Here is a 6,000-nt window from a genome sequence, read left to right as displayed (position 1 = left end):
TTTCTATAGTATGGATAAGGGGGGATTCACACAGCGTGTATTCGGTCCGTGCGGGCCGCGTGGTTTTCACGCAGCACGCATGGACCAATACAAGTCTATGGGGCAGTACAGACAGTCCGTGCTTTTTGCGCAGCGTTTGTCTGCTGCGCAAAAAGCGCGACAGGTTCAATAACTCTGCGTATTTCGCGCATCACGCACCCATTGAAGTCAATGGGTGCGTGAAAATCACGCGCACCACACGGAAGCACTTCCGTGGGACGAGCGTGATTCGCGCAACAGCAGTGAAAAGGATGAATGAAAACCGAAAAGCACCACGTGCTTTTCTGTTTCCGAACATCCAAACGGAGTGTCTTTGCGATGAGCGAAGCCGGACAAGCGTACCGAACTTCACCGGGTTCGGCCAAACTCGTTTTGGCCGATCCCGGCAAAAAAATTATCGGTACGCGACGTCAGGAGATAGTCACTGTCCATGGTGCTGAAAGAGTTAAACTGTTTCAGCACCATGGACAGTGACTTGCGATCCCAAAATACATGAACCTGTAAAAAAAACCGAAGTTCTAACTTACCGATTACTCCTGTCTCCTTCCTGCAGTCCGACCTCCCGGGATGACACTTCAGTTCAAGTGACAGCTCCAGCCAATCACAGGCCAAGCACAGGCTGCAGCCAATCACAGGCTGCAGCGGTCACTTGGACTGCCGCGTCATCCAGGGAGGTGGGGCCCGATGTCAAGAGAGGCGCGTCACCAAGGACGCGTCACCAAGGACGCGTCACCAAGGCAACGGCCGGGAAGTTCTCGGTAAGTAGGAACTTTATCTTTTCTTTTTAACAGGTTTTTCGCTGTTGTGTTCGGCATTCACTGTCGAGGGTGCTGAAAGATTTAGCTCTTTCAGCACCTTGGACAGTGACGGGCGTTGACAAGCCTCATCTCTATGATGCCGGCTGCGCGAAAATCACGCAGCCGCGCATCAGACACGCATGACACACGCAGCTGTCAAATGGTTTTTGCGCTCGCAAAACGCTGCGTTGTTTGCGCGCGCAAAAACGCAACGTTCGTGTGAATCTGCCCTAAGGATGAGTGAGTACAAGACCACTCAGATGCTGGTAAACAGCCCACCGAGCGGATATCGAACCCACCCATACAAAGTCCAGGAAAGAACCAAGAAAGAGATACAGTATACTACGTAATGATCGCAAAAGGGGACCGGGCAGGTCGGCAGGGAGTAGGTCAAGGGCCAAAAAATGACCATCGACCGAGTCCCCACCGTCCTGAGCAGGGATCCAAGAAAGAAAAAGAACCTCAGAGAAAGGGGGGAGAAAGAAGAATCCATAACAGATACATAAGCCCAATCATTTCAGAGGAACATGTTACATTTGATCTCATTATTTAGCCCCCTAGGGGATAAAGTCCCCAGGGTGTATATCCACATGGTTTCTTTTTGGAGTAATAGTTTATTTCTATCTCCACCCCTCCAGTCTTCATGTAGCTGGTATATCCTCATAAAGAGTAAACCCTTTGGGGATTGTTGATGATGGGACTTAAAATGGACTGCCCACTGGTTCTTTGCCTGAGCGCTGTTGTATACCCTAGTTTGTCTTGCTAAAGGTCTCCCAGTGTTTTCCAGTTCCCAGTGTTACCCGTTCCTCCTGCTTGTACCCTGTATCCCGTGCTATCGTCACCTGCTGTGAAAGTCAAGTCATGTCTTCCCGCTGCATCCGCGACGTCACCTGCTGTGAAAGTCAAGTCGTGTCCCTGCCACTATCTACATTGCCTCAGGTACCCGTTCAGAACTATAGACATGGTTTTGTACCTTGTTGGCCAGCTGCTACCCCACTACGCGGTACGGCCCTGTGGGTCCACATCTTGCGCCGTGACAACGTAGAAGAATATTTATCACCGCTTAACTGCAGTAACTCTGCTCAATCTTTATTAAAACCATAAAGCAGTACAAAATGTAAAAAAATGCAGCTCACCAAAAGACAATTAGGAAACAATGTAAGCGTCGTCTTTACCAAATCTGTACTTTTATCAATGAGAAAGGTTAAAACAACAAGCAATAGACAGACGACAATTACAGAGAGAGAAGAAAACAATTTGAATGGTCGGGCACTACAGCGAGGTAGCAGAGTGGAGGGAGTTAGCGGTCAACTACTCAGAAAATGCCTGAGATTTTACTTCAACAATCGGCAGAGTTGCTGGATTCTGAATATCAGTGAATGTGGCCAAACATTTAGATTTGTACCGGGGAATTGTAGACTTCCAATGTCTAGGCACAACCTAGTCTGAATAAATGGAGGAGAACCTTCTTCTGGAAAGAAATAGATCTGGAGAGAATAGAGCGGAGAGGGCATGTTCGAAGAGAGAATTTATTGCCAACCAAAATGGTGCGATGTGCCAACAATCCCATCAGATGTCAGTAAGCGTACCTACCATTCCCCCACAGCTCCAACATGTCTCCAAACACTCCATGGGTAAAGCCCATGGAGGACCCCCAGGACTCCTGAACCAACATGTATGTAAAAGTTTTTCTAGTTTTGCACAATAAAAACACTTTAACCCCTTCCCGCTCCTTGACGTACTATTACGTCATGGCAGCTGTATCGTTCGCGCTCCATGCCGTAATAGTACGTCTCGGGAGTAACGGCCGTTTCGGCCGTCCTCCCGACACATACAGGAGCTGTGACAGCTGCTGTCTTGTTCAGCAGCTGTCACAGCTCCTGCAGCGGGGACCGATCGCTGTGTCCCCGCTGATTAACCCCTTAAAAGCCGCGTTCTATAGAGATCGCGGCTTTTTAGGGGTTAAGCTGCCATCGCCGGCCTGCTACGCGATAGCGGCCGGCGATGGTGACTATGGCAACCGGACACCAAACAATGGCGTCCGGCTATGCCATAGACGGAACCCTAGTGGGTCCTGACAACGTCAGGACCCACTATGCTTGCTGTCAGTGAGTAGCTGACAGTTCTAATACACTGCACTACGCATGTAGTGCAGTGTATTAGAATAGCGATCAGGGCCTCCTGCCCTCATGTCCCCTAGTGGGACAAAGTAATAAAGTAAAAAAAAAGTTAAAAAAAGATGTGTAAAAATAAGAAAATAAAAGATTTAAAAGTATTAAAAGTAAAAATCCCCCTTTTTCCCTTATCAGTCCTTTATTATTAATAAAAATATATAAAAAAATAAATAAACTATACATAATTGGTATCGCCGCGTCCGTAACGGCCTGAACTACAAAACGATTTCATTATTTATCCCGCACGGTGAACGCCGGAAAATAAAATAATAATAAACCGTACCACAATCACAATTCTTTGGTCACTTCACCTCCCAAAAAATGGAATAAAAAGAGATCAAAAAGTCGCATGTACCTAAAAATGGTCCTGATCGAAACTACAGTTCGTTACGCAAAAAATAAGTCCTCGCACGGCTTTATTGATTGAAAAATAAAAACGTTCTGGCTCTTAGAATAAGGTAACACAAAAAGTGAATGATTGTTTACAAAACGTATTTTATTGTGCAAACGCCATAAGACATAAAAAAACCTATAAACATCTGGTATCGCCGTAATCGTATCGCCCCGCAGAATAAAGTGAATATGTCATTTATAGCGCACGGTGAACGCTGTAAAAAAAAACGAAAAAAAAAACAATAGTACAATTGCTGTTTATTAGTCACCACGCCACCTAAAAATAGAATAAAAACTGATCAAAAAGCTGCATGCACCCCAAGAAAACTACAATGGATTCCTCAAGGGGTCTAGTTTCCAAATTGGGGTCACTTTTGGGGGTTCCCAATGTTTTGGCACCACAAGACCTCTTCAAACCGGACATGGTGCCTAATAAAAAAGAGGCTTCAAAATCCACTAGTTGCTCCTTTGCTTCGGAGGCCGGTGCTTCAGTCCATTACCGCACTAGGGCCACATGTGGGATATTTCTCAAAACTGCAGAATCTGGGCAATACGTATTAAGTTGCGTTTCACTGATAAATCCAATTGTGTTATAAAAAAAATGGTATAAAGAGGATTTTCTGACAAAAAAAAAATGTAAATTTCACCTCTACTTTGCTCTAAATTTTTGTGAAACACCTAAGGGTTCATAAACTTTCTAAATGCTGTTGTGAATACTTTGAGGGGTCTAGTTTCTAAAATGGGGTATTTGATAGGGGTTTCTAATATATGGGCCCCTCAAAGCAACTTCAGAACTGAACTGGAACCTAAAAAAATAAATAAATGAGGCAATACTTAGCTTCTTACATTATACTGATAATGAGCCGTGCCCACCCCGAGATTACCCCAGTTTTGACCGTTTGTATAAACGGAGACCCCTATTAGACCGTTCCAAGCATACACCCCCGAGAAGTGTATTTCTATTGATGAGTCCCTGGTACATTTTAAAGGGAGGGTTCAATTCCGCGAGTACCTGCCGGGTAAGAGGGCAAGGTATGGCGTGAAGATGTATAAGCTGTGAGAGTGCTTCAGGGTATACCTACAGGTTTAGGATATATGAAGGAAAGGCCACCCCCAAACCAGACTGCATCCTGGACTACAATAGGTACATGGGAGGGATGGACTTGTAAGATCAAGCCCTGAAGCCCTACAGCGCCATGCGGTGTGGTATAAGAAGCTGGCCGTGCACATCATACAGATGGCTTTGTACAATGTGTACGTGCTACGTCGATGTGCAGGCCAGACGGGAACTTTCCTGGAATTTCAAGAGGTGATTATCAAGAACCTAATCTTTAGGGACCAAGAAGGGGGGGGCACCCAGTACTTCTGGAAGCGGGGCCACACGCATCGTATCAGGACGGCAACACTTTCCAGGGGAAGTTCCCCAAACTGGCAAGAAGGGAAAAAGTCAAAAGAGGTGCAAAGTCTGCTATAAGAGGGCGATAATTGATGACACAATATATCAATGTGACACGTGTCCCGAATAACCAGAGCTCTGTATGAAAGTGTTTTAAAATTTATCATACATCCCTTGGTTTATAATTTACCCCAATTTTACTTACCCTGATGCACTCCGCACAGCTTATCCCCCCTCGTCTTTCCCCTCTGGGCCCTGCTGTGTGTCCAGGCAGCTGATAACAGCCACATGTAGGGTATTGCCATACCCGGGAGAACCCACATTACAGTTTATGGGGTGTAGGTCTCCGGTCAAAATGCTCACTACACCTCTAGATGAATGCCTTAAGGGTGTAGTTTTTAAAACGGGGTCACTTCTTGCGGGTTTCAACTGTACTGGTACCTCAGGGGCTTCTGCATACATGACTTCGCACTAGAAAATCCCCAGTAGGCCAAATGGTGGTCCTTTCCTTCTGAGCCCTCCCATGGGCCCAAACGGCAGTTTATCACCACAAATGGGGTATTGCCGCACTCAGGACAAATTGGGCAACAAAATGGAGTATTTTATTTCTTGTCAAAATAAGATTTTTTGAGCTAAAATGACATATTATTGGAAAAAATATATATTTTTTTAATTCCCAGCCCAATTCAAATAAGTTCTGTGAAGAAACTATGGAGTCTAAATGGTCACATTACCCATAAATGAATTCCTTGAGGGGTGTAGTTTCCAAAATGGGGTCACTTCTGGTGGGTTTCCATTGCTTTGATACCTCTGGGGCTCTGCAAATGCGACATGGCACCCGAAAACCAAACCAGCAAAATCTGTACTCCAAAGAACACACAGCGCTCCTTCCCTTCTGAGGCCTCCCATGGGCCCAAACGGCAGTTTATTGCCACAAATGGGGTATTGATGCACTCAGGAGAAATTGGGCAACAAAATTGAGTATTTTGTTCCCTGTGAAAATAAGAAATTTTGGTAAAAAATTACATCTTATTGGAAAAAATTTCATTTTTTTAATGTCACAGCCCAATTGAAATAGGTGCTGTGAAAAAACTGTGTGGTCAAAATGCTAACAACAACCATAAATGAATTCCTTGAGGGGTGTAGTTTCCAAAATGGGGTCACTTTTGGTGGGTTTCCATTACTTTGATACCTCTGAGGC

The sequence above is a fragment of the Rhinoderma darwinii genome, unplaced genomic scaffold (genome assembly GCF_050947455.1).
Source record: "Rhinoderma darwinii isolate aRhiDar2 unplaced genomic scaffold, aRhiDar2.hap1 Scaffold_94, whole genome shotgun sequence".
Taxonomy (NCBI): Eukaryota; Metazoa; Chordata; class Amphibia; order Anura; family Rhinodermatidae; genus Rhinoderma; species Rhinoderma darwinii.
Note: the sequence above shows the minus strand (reverse complement) of the source record.